Genomic DNA, 17,638 nt, shown 5'->3' with positions numbered 1-17,638 from the left:
AAAGAGCAAACCCTATCTCAAGGACTTCAAAGTCAACATGAATAATAAGAGTTTTATTGGTAGGTAATGCCCGCGCTATATTGGCTCAAAAGTCCGAGGACAATAAGTCTTCAGATTTTTCTACGATCTGCTACTGGCTAACAGACGTTCAACGAAACGAGGTATATTATTAATTTGACGAGTAAAACCGTCGACTTTGACAGCATAGATAATATACGTAATATATGTCTCTAGGTAAAGTTGTTATCGAAAAATAGCTAGAAAAGTTTATTAATCGGTAAATATATATTCAAAAGTAATGAGAAAAATAAAATAAAAAATTAAGAAGTATCATGGAGTTCTATATACCAAAAATAAGTGTCAAATTCGGTACATTTCTATCGGGTGGTAAGAATGAATGACATAAGATTTATTATCAAAATTACGATAAAAATGTACGTAAATCTATTACCCAGGGAAACGCTAAGCGAAAATTGGAATTTATTATATCCTTATATCTTTTTTTTCAAATTTAAAAAACATCGATTTAGAGGTTAGAAAGCACGCAATTAAAATCGAAAAATCTCGGCTTACACGCAATTTATCGCGAATAACGCTTAGCGTTTCTATTAAAAATATTATTTATTAATTTTTACGGCAGTTATTTAAATTTAATCTTGTATTTTTGTATATTAACGAATCGATAGAAATCGAAACCATAATAATTGCTCAAATTGGCAACATGTTTGTCTGTATGGTGCTGCCGTTGTGGAATTATTTGGAAACAAAATATCTCCATACAAAACACACATACCATAACATGACGTTGAAAATGAAACTCACACATAGACAAGACAAAATAACATTTCTCTGCATTTTGACAAAAATCAGTTTATCAGTTTGAGGCGAAATTGCCATATGAATAAAAATAACTTAATAATTGAAATTACAATTTTAACTTAATTTACGTATAAACCTGCCTATATTCAAAATTTGAAACTGCGAATTATTTGCAATTAGTATTTGCTTAAATTACAACTGTTTTTTTATCATTATTTATGATAAAAATAATCAACAAAATAAACAAATCTCGCATTTTAACATATGGTAGCATTAGTCTATGGTAGCATTCGTGCTCTCGATCGAATATGGGATTTATGACAATTCTTCTTTATTTGGCCATTATTAGGTATATTGTTTGAAAACAGGAAGGAATCGACTCATCAGTAACATTTTTGTCAAGTAAGTAAACTTTTCAGTGTATAATAAATAATATTATTATCGTACATCAAAATGACAAACTATGTCACGCAGTTTTGATTGTTAAACAAACATTCAAAAATTATTGAAAAGTGTTACATATACTGTATTTTCAATCACCATCATGCATTTATCATCAATATATATTATTTTAGGCGTAGACTCATCGTTTTCGTAAAATTATAAATACTTTACGTTAGTTTGAGGTTATGTTTATGACAAATGTCATCGAGCCCATCTTGTACGTTTTGTAAATTATCTAATAGATAGTGAATTTCTTTCATTCGCATATTATGATTGTAGAACCGAATTTAATAAAATAAAATTTTAATTTCATTCAAAATTACTGAAACTTGTCTCGAAAATGTATCTCATAATCATCATTATAATTATTCACAATGCTTATACAATGTAATCAATGATTGATTATAATCAAATATTTTATGTGCTTTCAAACACGTGTCCGTGTTTTTAATACAACATAATCGTAAATTGAAAACGTTATCTACAGTGATAAGTTTGACACGAGTATATGAATGTAATTAGGTTATGTTTTTTTGTTTACATATAGATAAATCTTTTAATACTGATGAACTCGACGAAATATTGGACGACAGACTGCGAAGTCGGCGACGGTTACGAGTCCGACAACAGCGACGACATTTACATTCGACATTTACAACCTTCGACATCACAATCCAGGGTGCTTCCCTGGCTCACAAAATGGTAGGTTTACAATTTTCTTAATAATATATTTATTGGTTTTATATACCATCCGGTCATACACTAGATTCTTTTTCATTACATGCTTTGGCATAAAAACAAGAATTCATTACATCTTGTACACATGATGTAGCGATTGTCTCGAATGAGGAGTTGATGGTTTGAATAGTAAACTTCAATCAAAACATATTATTACCCATCATTATTTGTATTTTTACTGCTAAATACTTGAATTAATGAGGAAATATGGATTATGTAATAATATTTTTTTCCTATTGTTTCAGTATGCCGAATGCTGGTCCGGAATTGGAGGAAGATTTTTTGGCGAGAGGGCATGTTGCTGACAATGTACTCAGCTCCTTTTTCGAATACTTCAACCTCGCTCTCTTCGAAAAAATAGCTGAGCAGACAAATTTATATTCAGCACAAAAAAGGGACTTGTGGTCGGTGAATACGAATTCAAAATTCGTATTCACCGGCATCCAAATTATGATGGGTACATTAAGGTTTCCGCAGACTCAAATGTACTGGTGTTATGATCTAAGCATTCCAATCATTAATCAAGCAATGCCCAGAGACGGGTACTTCGAACTGCGGAATCACTTTCATTTTGCAGATAACACCGCTGACCGCACGGGCTGCACAGATAAACTTTGGAAGATTAGTCCCTTTTTAAGTGAGGTTCTAAAAAAATGCCATACTTTGCCCAGACCTGCTCATAACTCCATCGACGAGCAAATGATGCCGTTCACTGGCCGCTGTAGACACAGGCAATTTGTGCTTAACAAGCCAAATCCTGTAGGCCTTAAAAATTTTGTTCTCGCGGCCAGAGATGGATTAGTGATAGATTTTCACATATATGTAGGGAAGGGAACGGTATCAGATGGAGATGTGAAGCAGTTCGGTCTGGGCGCAAGTGTGGTCAAGTTACTCTGCCGGACTCTCCCCAATCCTCCTGCATTGTCTATACTGATCGTTTTTCACTAGTTTGAAGCTCGCCGATTCGTTACTTCAAGACAAAATATTCTTAACTGGAACTGTCAGAAGTAATAGAATCGGCGATGTGATTAAGAAATTAAAAAAACGATAAGGCAATGCAGAGGGGAGATTGGGATGAGAAGGTTCGGTAGGATGACAAAGTCTGTGTAGTCAAGTGGAAAGATAATAAATCCGTGTTATTATTTTCCACTGCGGTCGGCAGACTCCTGTTGGTACCTGCATGCGATGATCGAAGGAAGTAAAGAAGAAGATCAGTGCCACTCAGCCGGCCATTGTAAAGCACTACAATATGTCGATGGGTGGCATTGATCTTTGCGATCGGATAATTGCTTATTACAGGACTGCGATGAAGACATGCAAATGGCCTGTGAGGGTTTTTAACCACTTTGTGGACTTGGCGGTAGTAAACTGTTGGCTAATGTATATGCGGAATTGTAAACTAGAAAATGTACCCCGAAAGGATATTATGAGACTGTTGTCGTACTGAATCAGATTAGCGAAAGCTATGATTCGGTATGAAGATCGGGTAGCCAACATTTTAACACTGCCAGCACGAGGTCGGCCAAGAAACATGTCGACATCGCAGGTAGACACAGAGCCACCAGCTCGCAGGAGAACGGTTTTCCCCCAACCGATCGCTGAGGTACGTTTGGACAGCGTAGGCCCCCATTCAGCATCCGTGTGCAGATACCCTGGATGCAAGTCCCGCACCAGGTATATTTGCATAAAATGCAATATATACGTGTGCACAAAATTTTGCTTTGAGCTGTATCACACAGTATAGGATGCAGCTCAAAGCAATTTTAAAGTACATATTTAGGGTTTTATTTCATAATTTTAAGTGTAAATATATTTAATTATCCTATTTATAATGTTTTTGTATTGTTTTTATTGTGTAATGTTCTATTAAAATTGACCATTCCTATGACAAGTTGTTTTCTTTACCTTCCCTAAGTTTATAGAGTAGGTAATATTCATCTGCAGTGTTACCTGGTATGTGCATATAGTATATTTTACTTTATAAAATAAAAAAAACGTAAAAATTTTTTTTTTGTCAATAGACTAATACTTCTCTTCCATAAAATCAAAGAAATATTTTTTTTGATGGCTGGTTCTCCCTCGGGTCTCAAGTGGTTATATTATAATATATTATTATATTCTTAAATAATAATATGTAAATGAATTTTTGTCTAGCAATTTTTTTCATCTAGAATTCCATTCCATTGGCAACTTTAATTTACTTTTAAAATTAGTTATGGTAACTCACTGCCATCTGATTGAAACTGACCAAAGTTTTTAGTAACAGATTTTTAGAAATTCATGGTAGATGCCTTTAAATATAAATAGATGGCGTAAAAGTCACATTATATGTGTTATTTAGGCCGAAGACATCGCCTTAAATGATACCGACGTTTTGTGTTTTTTGGGTTATTGGGTGGCAGATAATCTAATAACGAAGCAAAGGGTACACAAATACTGGGTGAAACATTGGATAAAGAAACGAACGACATTATCCCACACAAATTTAATACGAGAATTGCGTTTGCAACCGAGCGATTTCCGCAATTATTTGCGAATGTCGGAGGATGTATACACAGAACTCTATAATTTGGTCTCCCCATTTATTAAAAAAAAATACTATTATGAGGGAAGCTATTTCTCCTCATGATAGATTATGTGCAACCCTGCGATTTTTGGCTGCCGGCGGAACGTTCACTGACTTGACTTGCATTATAGAACTGCGATTGGAAGACAAACTCTGGGCAAGATAATTCTCGAAACTTGCCAAGTCATCATTGACGTTTTGAAAGGAGAATATTTCAAGGTGTGTATTATATTATACGTCATCTAATAAAGTTGGGCAAATTTACAAATATATCATTAACAAGTAGACATCGGTTGGTCTTATAAAGTGAACGTTTAGTGGATTGTTTTACCTATATCTCATAGACGGCAACAGCATAAGAATGACAGACAAAATGCATTTGAGATACCTAGGTATATATATAGTCACAAATAAGGCCATCGTTGACATGCTAAATATTCAATAGACCGTCATAATTCTGTACCTAGCCAGGACTCTCCATATAGGCTGTAAGCAAGCTACTTAATTATTCCTGTTGAATGTATTGTAATACTAGTCATATTCTTCGAAAAGCAAGCATGGAATTTGATTTCTAAATGAGGCCACATAATAAAAAGGTATGCTAACATAGCTCAAATACTTACCATTTGTTGTATCGCTTAAGCCTTAAGGTTTATAGGCATAAAAAACAAATATTTATTCACACAAAAAACATTAATTTATTATACCGGCTTTTGTACATTTTTGCTTAATATACGATAAACTGATTGAGTATGAACAGTAGTTGCTGGCATTATTTTGTCACTTTGTCCCATAAAGGCAACTTCATGCATCAGCTTCTCGGCCAGCAATCTTTGTCCCTGTGACATCGATCGTAGTTTCATGGCCATCATTTTGCCAAAAACATTAAATTCATCTTCAGTCTTGCTTAGTTTGTCGGTGATTAATTCTAACACTTTGTTGGCGCTATCATTCGATTTTTTTCGTTTGAACGATGGGGGTTCTGGTGCTCTATTGAGATTCGACCTTGGAGTAGTCGACAACGTGGATGTTGAAGGCGAATATTCTATCTGTAAATAAAATATTGATTATTTTTTGTTGCAGTTCCCTGATACGCACGAAGAAATGGAGACGATTGCAGAAGAATTTAATAGTAAATGGCAATTTCCAAATTGCCTGGGCGCAGTTGATGGGAAACACATTGCAATCGTGCCACCTGCAGGCGCCGGCTCCCACTTTTATAATTACAAATATTTCCACAGCATTGTTTTGATGGCGATTGCAAATGCTAATTATGAATTTATTTATGTTGATGTTGGAACAAATGGACGTATTTCTGATGGAGGCGTGCTGAGAAAATCTGATTTTTTCAAACGTTTAGACGAAGGCAGATTAAAAATACCTGCACCAAAAAAACCTACTGCTAATTCTGATGCACTGCCATTTGTTTATATTGGCGATGAAGCCTTTGCATTACGTAACGATTTCATAAAGCCGTATTCACAAAGGCAATTAAATCACAGTAAAAGAATATATACTTATCGGACATGCAGAGCCAGGCGAATTATAGAAAATGTTTTTGGCATTTTAGCTGCTAGATTCCGCATTTTTCAAGCTCCAATAAACATGAAAATTGAAAATATCAATACAGTTGTATTAGCTTGCTGTGTGCTGCACAACTTTATTCGTCGCAAATCAACACATACTTATACTCCTTCTCATGACCTTGATAGGGAAAATCCTGAGACAGGTTTAATAGAGCTCGGACTGAGGTCACAGGACACCTTAGCGCCTTTGGAAGCAACGACTAATCGGAACTCGACTGCCAATGCTAAGAAAGCGCGAGGAGATTTCGAAAAATATTTTAATACTACCAGGGCTGTCACATGGCAAGAAAGTATGATAAGCAATAGATAAATTAAACCAATGTAACAATTTAGTTAAAATGTTTTACCTCAATACAATCTTCGTTGTTTAACGAGTTGGAGTAACTCTCATCAGGAGACATGTTTTCCAAATCGTCCGCCATGCTGGATATTGAGCTCGATTCTGTAAAACAAAATGTAAATTGTTAAAATACAACATAATACTCAAACTTGTTTTTTATTATCTCTCCCCTAAGTACCCATTCCTTCATACGGTTAATATTGATATGATTATTTATATTGGTATAATTGGTGTAATCCAGTATAACGGGTATTTTCAAAATGTGTTTTCCGCTGTATTCCTCATAACCAAACTGTACCAATAATTTTGATTGATGATTGACGATTTATTGATTGTCTCTGAAGGAACCTAATTCGAGCGATTTTTGATTTCATGATCATTTCTTTTCTTCTTCTTTCGACCATGTCCGATCATAATATGGACCTCCACGGAGTGGAGGTTTGTATTGACAGATTTTGTTTTTACGAGAAATGGATGTCAGCCACTTGCTCGGCATATTAGGTCCATACTCTGACTCATACACAAATTGAAATTCAATGTGTACTTGTCAGACCCAGGATTTGAACCTGGGACCCGACCACGACTCAATAAGCCAACGCTTAAGCCGCGCTTCCACCGCCATGATCGTACCTATATATTATTATTTCTTACCTACCTCAGCAAAGAATAAGTAATTTTATTGTGACTAGAAATGATTCATAGCTGTATGTTTTAATTGCTTAATAGTAGCTAATCTAATGCGATGTCACTTTCAGAGCTACGACAATGTCATAGTCTGCACGTGTATAATAAATAGCTTTAAAGCATTCCCACATACCTTCCATTTGGTCGTTCAAGAACTCCAAATTTTTATAGTACCACAGTTTGGGTAGATATACTGCGTCTGTGCCGGCTCCGCTTCGATATGATGTCCTTACTTTCTCTCCTTTCTGTAACCCGACCTCAATGTCTGTATTTTCTTTTTAACATCGTCGACCCTTGCCTCTGCGGCTCCACCTTGATTAATATTTCCAAAAGTTCCGCGTACGCCAAGGACTTGGCATCACGATTCTTGTATAGTGGGCTGGTCGTCTTCCACAACGACGGGTTGTCTTTAAAACAACTAATAAAATCTTCCAAGAAACTTTTCGAATGCACTCGTAGATCTACCATTGTTGTTTTCGATGTACGTCGGCATAGATATAAATAATGTGACGGTAAAGCGTGGTGAACGTACGAATACGAATTTCAGCGGCTCGGCGAGTAAAATATCAAACATGTTTGAAATCCAACGAGCCTGGTCTGCGCCTGCGGATTAAAAAGTCCGCAGACCTGGGGTGCTCCACGCGAAAAAAAAGTCCGAAGACTGTAAAGCCTCCCCCACACCAAAGCGAATATTCGCGGCGAATATTCGCAGCGAATTATTCGCCAATCAAGCTCGTATTGGCTTACGGGACAGAGCACGCTTGCGCGACCGCCTTGCGTCTTGAGTGCGAATTTGCAGCGAATATTCGCTGCGATTTTCGGGAACTCTGTCGACAGCGAATTTATTCGCGGCGGACAATTTCGCCAAGGGAATTAGTAAAATCAAAATGGCGAAGACATTGAGCAGCTGATCGAGTTGGTCCGGAAATATCCAATCCTTTATAATTTCTCTGACAGTGACTACAAAACATGAGAAAGAAAGATAAGATATGGGATGAAATTGGCAGGGAAATTGTTGAAAATGGTATGAAGGTCGTCATAATAATATCTTTTATCTTTGTCTAACCAAAGTATGTAAAGTTTTTTGACAGGATGAATACGCTATTATAAATAAATAACTTTAATCTAAGGTCCCGATATTTAAAAAATACATATTATTAATTTGCGTCATGCACAGCCTTTAATAACAGAAACTTTATAACTTTGATTGTTAGGGCACTGACAGTTCTAACTTATTGCGATCGTTTGACGTTTTGGTTTCGACTTTCGAGCAGTCATATCAATAATGTTATAATTAGGTATCATTTACAATACCTACTTCAATCATATTCGGTATCGGTCACGTAAATACCCATTTTATATTCGTTGATAATATTTTTTTAGGTTAGATAGGTAGTCTTTAAGATTATTTTTTTGCATCTAACATTATGCAGCATAGCATTTCTATTGTAGCTAAAGATATAATATACATATAGGTAGATAAGTAGGTACTCCATGTCGTCATTGTGGTATTTTGTAAGGTTTTAGACCAAAAACCTTACATACTACTTACTATCGGGTTATTTACAGTAGGACATAGGTACCTAGGTTGTTTGTTTTTTGATCTCAAGAGACCTCAATCACAAAAACGATATTATGTACCTATATACCTACTAGGTATATATTTCCTTCATTATGTATAGGTATATTGAGCTAATAAACTGGTTTTGCCCAGTGCCGACCGCGAACCAAGATAATATCTACATGTTCCATGTACCTACCTAACATAACCAATGTTTTCTGTTTCACATTAATTTGTATACCTACCTACAAACATTTTAAACTTAATTGAGATGTTCTTAAACTTCTGTTCATGTAATATTATGTAGGTAGGTATATCTTGGTCTGCATTAGGCAATAAGATTAATAATTTTATGTGCATGTAAATATAAAGGTCAGGTACCTCCTCTAAGTACATAATATTATATTATCATCATGGATACCTACCTGAATGATGTTGGAGATATACTAATGCTTTGTGATGAATTTAATTTTAGCAAAGATCTTCAACCTTTCAACGTAGGTACAAAGCACCAGAAGAAATTAAAAATGAAATCCCCGGCATTAACAGGAATAAAATAATATTTCATCATCAACATCAGTCGGGGTCATTCCACTGCTAGATGAAAGCCTCTTCTAGCTCCTTCTACTATTTTCGGTCTCTAGTTCTTCGCTGCTACATACTTTTATTGTACTTCACGTGAACAAAGAGATCAACTAAGTGAAGTGTCAATCAACAAAAGTGGCATTTGTGCACAATGTTAATGAATTTTCCAAAACATTAAGTGTGATAATATAATATACAAGGATGAATAAGGCGTGGGCGAGGGCCAAGGTCCATTTTATGATTCCTCTATTGATGTACCTATTTTTATTAAGAAAAATGTTTGCCGTAGAATGGGGTGAATACTGAATAGACCCTTTTTAAAATTTCTATTTTTCTGCTACACATTATTCGGACAAATATGAATGACTTAAAACCTGTTTCTATGGACATAATCATACTCTAAAATATTTTTCAACTACCATTTATTATCAAACAGCCAATTTTGTGTGATGTCTCTTTCTATCCAGCGTTGGGGTGATTATAGACATGGCGGGTGGATAGAATCGAATAATGGTAATTTCCTAATGTTAAAAATGTAATTAAGTACCTACTGTACATTACAAATTTATGTAGGTACATTTAAGTATGTAAATCAAAATCAAAAATATAAATTTAAATGTTATACAACACAGTATCATGTAAGTATTTAAAAAAACATATACTTACATAAACATCTATTTATCCAAGAATTATTTGATACTTGAATCTGTATTTTATATACCATATTCGATGGATGTATGTGGTGTATTTTGTAAAATATTTGGTATGTATTTATTATTTAACTAAGCGTATTTAATTTGCTACGTGACCTGTAGCTCTTTTATAATCACAAATTATTGTTGAATGTTCCGAAAATGAGTTTATGTGCCGAAACAGCTGTCAAGGTAAATGACTCATTAACAAAAATAACTATATTTCAAAACCATTATAATCCATCTACCATATAAACACCATTTCAAGTAATAAAGAAATAAAAAGTCACCTAATTAAATAATATTATACTAGAAAAAATATACTATCTACCCACTTAATTTTCATTTAAAGTTGTAAAACGCCCGGTTACTAAATAGAGGAAGGACAGAGTCTTCTGGCACGACCGAATCACATTGGAACGGTGTTATTGTCATTTGAAAGTAACAATACTGACACCTAAATGAGTCGCCTGCACTGCCAGAATCATCTGAACCCTGTCACCTATCTATATACAATTTATTGTTATTTTTTTTCATATTTGTCCATTTTATTACAATATCGTGTTACTTTTAAAGCTCATTGTAATTCTAATAATTATATAAATATTTTTCTTGTATTCTGTGCAAAAATGATTATTAAAACTTTCTTAACCTAAACCAAGTATTTTTTATTGAATGATCCTGCAAAAAATTCAAGTACAGTTAAGTGACATATTTTGTTTCAGTGTATAAGCCATAAATAAATATACATAAATTATATTTAATATATACATGTATACTGTATGTATAGCCACGGTTGGTCTTGCACTTGTTGCTGTAGCTATGCGATCTGGTGTGGTCCATTATCCAAAAACACTCAATCACATCCCTGGTCAAACAGCGGGCAGCCGTGTAGTGAGTCTGGCTGGCCTATGGTGGCACTAGAATAATTTCAAAATACACAGTCTGTTAATTTGAATATGTTTTCGACTGAAAGTTGTAAAAATATTAGAAATCAGGATTTAAATAATTAAAAAACTGTTTCATTAAATATCATATTCATACCTATGCAAAATTTTGATTCCTTTGAAGTACCTGTACAAAATACGGATGAATATAAACCAAACAAAAATATTTGTTACTGGTACTGCCATAGTAAAGTAAAGTTTAACATACTTCCCTAATAAAACAAAATTCCCAATTCTTGTCGTTCTGTAGATGTTTCATTTCAGTTTTTACCAACGATCCACTAAATATGAATTGGTCATAAACACTCAAAGGAAATCTGGCACTCACTGCCAGAATGTCCATGTCAGACATGTCAGATACCTGCATAAAAATAAATGTCATGTTATGATATTTATTACGAATTTCACATTTACAGAAAATTTTCTGCGCTCATTTTTGAAAGTCTCCAAGTATGACGGGTATATTCGCACATGGGTGCAGTTAATGCACCCAATGATTTTCGGGAAACCTGCCCTTTCTTGAAGTCTGAAATTAAAAAATATTTTTACCGACACAAAATAATATTCCCGTTAAATTCTTATTGAGTAGGTAATTTACTTGTTGTGTCTATGCGCAGTTACTCTAGTTACATGACATGTACATTGTAATATTGTATAAATTGATCAGAGGGTATCAACACAACACTAAAGACTGTCAGCGCTGTATGGCGACTGTATGTAAGTATTACTAAGCACTGCTATTATAGCATCGGACACGTTTCCTATGCATCTGCTTACTGATGCCTGGCTCATTGCGCAGAAGACTTGGCCTACCCGTTTTTGGTACGCTCCCTCTGCGTAGAAACGCAAAATAGTCAAAACCTACAATTCAAATAACGGAGACATGTTATTTCAATAGCATATTACCTTCAAATCCTGTTAACCCTTCATGGTAAATGCTTATTTATAATATGTGCAGTTATGAAACTGAGTAAATCTATCTTACCTATGAGCCATGGCAATCTTGCCCTGTCATAAAGTAAGGTTATATTAAATGTCGATGTAATTTGTCGCACGCCATCTCATTATATCTTCAGCGTGTAATAAGCATTCAGAAGTCGTGTACATTTTGTCAACACACAACTGTCACTTTGACATTCGTATATGTATTTAGTCTATGGCTGCATCCAATGCTGCCACCTTGTTTCAGATAATTAAAATACACTTTACGCAAAGTGGGTAAAAGTTGTAGCAATTCTGAAAGCGCTATAGTGTACGTGTATTTTTTATATTTAATTCATAAAAATTATAGAATAATTGGCGTAAAATATTAATAATATTTACAATTTTAAATCTGGCGCGTAAATAAAATTATTTAGTCTATGGCTGCGTCGCTGACGCTTTGGTGTGGGGCCAAACGCGAAATTCGCATCAAATCCAAGCGGTAGCGACAGCGATAGCGAGGGCGTTGCGAATTCGCTGCGAATATTCGCTTTGGTTTGGGGGAGGCTTTAATCGTTTGACTTGCGTGCCAATGGAGCGCCGGCATAAAACTCCTTTCAATATTATTATCTAGGTATCCCTTTCCCTATATTATCTATGGACTACTTTGTGTTTCGGTCATAGATAATATTGCATAGGTAAGTTTCGGTGTTTGCCATATTGCCACACTGACACTTGTTTTGTTTTGAATGTTTTGATCTTTTGATGTATGGAATCCAAAAACAATTACCTGACTCGTCCGGCGTCCGAAATATTGCTGCTAACCATCCCATGTGAGTATTTATAGCATCTATAATGTCCATTTAATTTAAGCTTATGTAGCATTTGTATCATACGTCCAGCGTCGATCTCGTTTGTTTTTTCCGCAGTAACCCGAACGGTGAACAAGCCACGCTTTTCATGCCTGGTGTGTTCATGTTTTTTTATTGGAAGTATTTGAAAGTGTTCACATACCTACCCTCAAATGCAACATTTTTTTTTTATCAGAAAACCTTTCAACACATTTGCGCTACGACGCGGTTACGACATAATAATATTATATTGAAAATAAATTATTATTGTATTAAGAATGTTTTACTGTCATACTTTTTTTTAACTTTTCGATTTATACCTATATAAATAATTACAAGATAAAAAGAACCTTTTATATAGGTACCACATTTTAAAATTTTCTGTTGAATCATATTATAATCTTGACAATTCTATGTATTAATAAATACTTTTTTTTGTCAATGTCATTTTGACATTCCATATTGATTTCCATAGTAATGCACGTATATATTAATAATTTAGTTGCTAGGACCCCCTTAGCAACCAATTATAGTGTTTTACTTTTTACGAATTTTTACAGAATTAACTGAAAATGAATTCAATTCTGCTTAAAGATGGCTAGAAGTATTAAAAGAATGTATTGTCGTCGTGTTCTGATATATTCTAAAAGTTTCAAATGTCTACCTAGTCGGGAAGTTAGTTAAAAATCTTCAATCGTCCAATACAAATCTTGGACAAACAAGAATACGAGCTAATAAAAACATAGTAAAATGAGTGAAATCTATAGGAAAATTTTCTTATTTTCTTCGACGTCAATACACGTCATGTCGTATTATACATCATTGAACACCGCGATGTGACACAACATACAGGGTATAATACCCCGTTTACACGTGCATGGATTTCCTGCTAACAGTACGTATTATCGCAGCCATAACAAGAAAATGCATGTGTAAACATGTATTATCTGCATGCATGAATCAAAAAAGTTCTGAATTTTCACGCGACAGTTGATTTGTTCGATATCTGCTCCTGCGCAGTAGAAAGATAGTGGTGAACCTGCCGCGAAAAAAATGAAGTACACCGTGCAGAGACTGATTTTGTGATTAAACTGATTTTTACGACTCAAATAGTACCATAAAATGACAACATTGCATCTCGCTTGCTTTTGAAGAATAAGATTGGAGAGACAGTCAGCACTTTTTCGTGTTAACAGTTATTGTCACGAAAATGCGCACTATTGCTGCCAGTAAATCCAGGCGCTATAATAAATAAGGCCCACAATTGCTTACCAAAATGAAGAGAGCTCTAGGATAATAATAGTGTTAGATTGAATTCGCATTCAACTTAATTTATTTGTCATAAATAACAATACTTAAAATGGTTTGAATTGAAACTAGTTTGAACAAACACCATTTGTTGCCAGATTGCCGACTACACGAGTTTGTCGCATCAGCTGGACAGGGGAATCATTCCCAATGATAAACCTGTGAGATGGGTCTTCGAATGCCTCGGTTGAATCTAAGTCACATGGTCAGTTAAGTGTTTGGTTATAATAGATTCTATGGCCTAAAATAAGGTCTAATATAACTATGTAACTAAAGTGCATGCGATGGTTGCATCCGAAATGAATGTGCACATTCAGATGACCATCGCACTCGATTCTACATTTAATGCATTTACTATGAATTTTAGCTGAAATATTATAATGCGATAATCGCATTCGACCGGGTTGAATCTGTACATTAAAATGGCAGTGATTTTACTTATGCGTTGATTGCATTGCAGGCATTGTAATGTATCTACTTAAAGAATCGTTTTGAGTTTGTAACAATAGCATGTGCGTGGACTTACTGCCAGCAATAGTGTGTAAATTAAACTATCGCGACAACATTTACTGCCAGCAGTAAATCCATGCATGTGGAAATGGGCTATTATATATAAATCACATAAAACCCCCTAACTTTCTTATTAATTGAGACCGAGTATGCGGAAGAGTAAAATAAGTCCCGGCGGGTAGAATTGAATAGAGAATTGCCCGATTGCCTGAAAACTTGCCTATTGTACATTCCATATTCAACAATCCCATGCTGTCTCTATAATTTGTCGCATGATAACACGCATATTAGGTTACGAGGTTTGTATTAACAGATTATTGCTTTTGGATTTTAGCCTCTTGTTCAAGGTATTAGGTCCATACTCCAAATATGCATTAAAAAATACAGTGGAACCCCGATCTACCGTTCTCGCATAAATCGTTTTCTCGCCCGGATCGTTCATTTTTGAAAGTCCCGCCAAACACCCATATGAATAATGTTAATTAATCCCGCATTAACCGTTCCGCCATTTATCGTTTTCCTTGATCTATCGTCTAAATATTATGGTCCCGTCACAAATATTATCCCGATTGACCGTTTTTGTTGATTATTCTTCATTGTGCTTTCGTAGAATTGTTTATGATACATACAGACCTTTCAGTCGTGTCTTAAAATAAGTCTTTATTAAAATTGAAGTGCCAAACTGCAAAGAAGCAACTTAAGCGCGACCCAAATTGAGGTGCATGTCACGCTGCTTGTCACCTCCTGTCACGGGCTGCCGCTACGGCAAAAAAAGTGTGCAATGTTGGTGTTCAAAATGTTATCAGACTGATGCTCTCATCTCTTAGCACATTTTGAACCTTTAAATGAACATTGTCAATTGGCAAAATCTGCCGTAATCATTAAAACAACAATGAGGTCACTTCACGTTGAACTGCACTGCATCGGCACCTGCATGACGTTTTGAATGTTTTTATTATATTCCTCACGCCTGCACTTTTCAAATGTCATGTCAAAATCAGGTTTTTTTGTTTTTAGCGGTTGGCACTACAGGCGGACCTCGACTTTCGAACGTTCGACTTTCGCACAATTCGCTATTTCGCACATTAAAAAAAATCTTTTAAACATCGCGCTGTGGGGTAAAGATATCCCCCTCTAGCTCACTCACAAGCAAGTGCATTTCTTGCATCACTTTACTTGTGAGCTAGCTAGGATAGGTTTAGTCTTGAGCAAGAGCACATGCAGGCTTGTTGTGTTGTGCGTTTTGCTAATTTGATTCATTTGAAATATATCACCCTAAAGATTTATAAACAAGAGTGAGAAACAGAAAAACTGCAGTGTTGATCCGAACAAAGAGAAATCAAGGACTTATAAACTTCACATGACGTTCGCATAGTTATGGATGAAATGGAAAAAAATATTTGTCATCATCGATCGACGACCAACATCAAAAAGATGTCCCTCTGAATATTTCAATTATTCAAGCGAAGGCTCTTAGTTTGCACAAAGATTGGAAGGCTAGATTAAAAGAAGATTCGAACATGATTTTTCAAGCAAGTAACGGTTGGTTTATATTAAATTCACTGGATAATCGGCTGATGCGGATAAAGATGTTGCAAAAGAATTTATTTCCTCATTATCCAAAATTATTGAAGATGGAGAATATTCCTCTAGCCAAATATTTAATGTAGATGACACAGGTTTATTTTGGAAAAAAATTCCTAGTCGTACATTCTTATCTAAGGAAGAATCAGTTGCCCTTGGGCATAAACATTCTAAAAACCGATTGACATTGCTTCTTGGTGGAAACATGGCTGGTGATTTAAAATTGATCCCAATGTTAATTTATCAACCAGAAAATCCTAGAGCATTGAAAGGGAAGGATAACGAATTGCTTCCAGTAATCAAATAAAAAAGCCTGGGTTTACTGCGTTAATATTAAAAGATTGGTTCACTTTACATTTCGTGCCAGCAGTTAAGCAATATTGTAAAGTTAATGATTTACCATTTAAAATAAGAAAAAGAAGAGTGGGAAACAGTTAACTCTTGATAACTTTTTAAGGGAAACACCCGCAACCCCCACTTAAACATGTCTCTTATTAAACATCTTATATTTACTTGATAAATAAATATTTCAAAATACACACAATTTAATTTTTTTTTACTTCCCTCTACTTTCGAACATTCAACATTTGCACACCTTTTCAGGAACCAATTATGTGCGAAAGTCGAGGTCCTCCTGTACGTATTTTCGATAAAAAACGTTGTCTATTATCTATGGTCTGCAGGTTGGGTTCTATTATCTATGGATGTCATGCCACATGTATTTTAACGTACGCACATGTAGAAACTGTTAAAATTAATTGAAATTAGCATGAATAATTAATAATATTTCAAATTATAGTAGGCATAGAGATGGTGCACGTTCAAAATATTCTGCAAAATGACAAAACCATAGACTAAATTTTCGCCGCGACAGCGTGACAGTAGGCGACATGCACCTCAATGTGGCTTGCGCTTTAGTATTAAGGGCTTTTTTATAAATGAATATGTAATGTATATGTATCAGTGGCGAAGACTCCATACTAGGCGATTATTTAAAGCCTACCTTCTTAAGAAATATATTTTTAAATTGCATATATATACTTAATCACTTCATTATTTTAAGTTCTATAAAAATAATTTATTTCGCCAACGAGAGATGTCGTATATGTAGGAATGTATTACAGTATTACACAGTTTACAAAACAATCTGCAAAGGTATTAAAATATATACCACAGCGCGCCATCTATCTTGACGTAAATAAATTTCCGATTATGTGTGAAATAATTCTGAATTTTTTTCGTAAGGACTTAACGTCTCGTAACCTCAGCAAGTCTGTTGATTTGTATGAAATAAGGTAAGCTCCTATCACAGAGGCTAAAACATTCGCGCATAATATTGTTGTCACGACTGCGCACTTTGTCCAAAATCATTAATAATTAGATAATTAAAAAAATAATTTCAACGGCGTTTAATCGAACATTAATAAATAAGTAAGTATAGATTGTTTTTAAAAATAAAAATAAAAATAAATTTTACCTAATGATTTTTGATGGGTATAAAT

General features: G+C 34.8%; 1 protein-coding gene and 1 long non-coding RNA gene across 2 annotated transcripts in view; both read left to right on the top strand.

The window, feature by feature from the left end:
- The first annotated feature begins 1,090 nt into the window (after positions 1-1,090).
- On the top strand, positions 1,091-3,892 carry LOC147079259 (uncharacterized). The gene is made up of 3 exons (XR_015070925.1): positions 1,091-1,221; positions 1,811-1,965; positions 2,247-3,892. It is a non-coding gene; the product is annotated as an uncharacterized LOC147079259 (long non-coding RNA).
- Positions 3,893-12,610: 8,718 nt separating this feature from the next.
- Positions 12,611-17,638, top strand: part of LOC147079258 (ATP-dependent DNA/RNA helicase DHX36-like) — a 51,686-nt gene continuing 46,658 nt past the window's right edge. The window contains exon 1 of the mRNA XM_085954854.1: positions 12,611-12,716. The gene's annotated coding sequence lies outside the window, so the exon portion shown is untranslated. The remainder of the gene's footprint in view (positions 12,717-17,638) is intronic.

Source organism: Rhyacophila brunnea, unplaced genomic scaffold (genome assembly GCF_057557595.1).
Source record: "Rhyacophila brunnea isolate RB1 unplaced genomic scaffold, BYU_Rbru_1.0 scaffold_10, whole genome shotgun sequence".
In the NCBI taxonomy this organism is placed as follows: Eukaryota; Metazoa; Arthropoda; class Insecta; order Trichoptera; family Rhyacophilidae; genus Rhyacophila; species Rhyacophila brunnea.
Note: the sequence above shows the minus strand (reverse complement) of the source record. Positions and strands in the feature narration are given on the sequence as shown.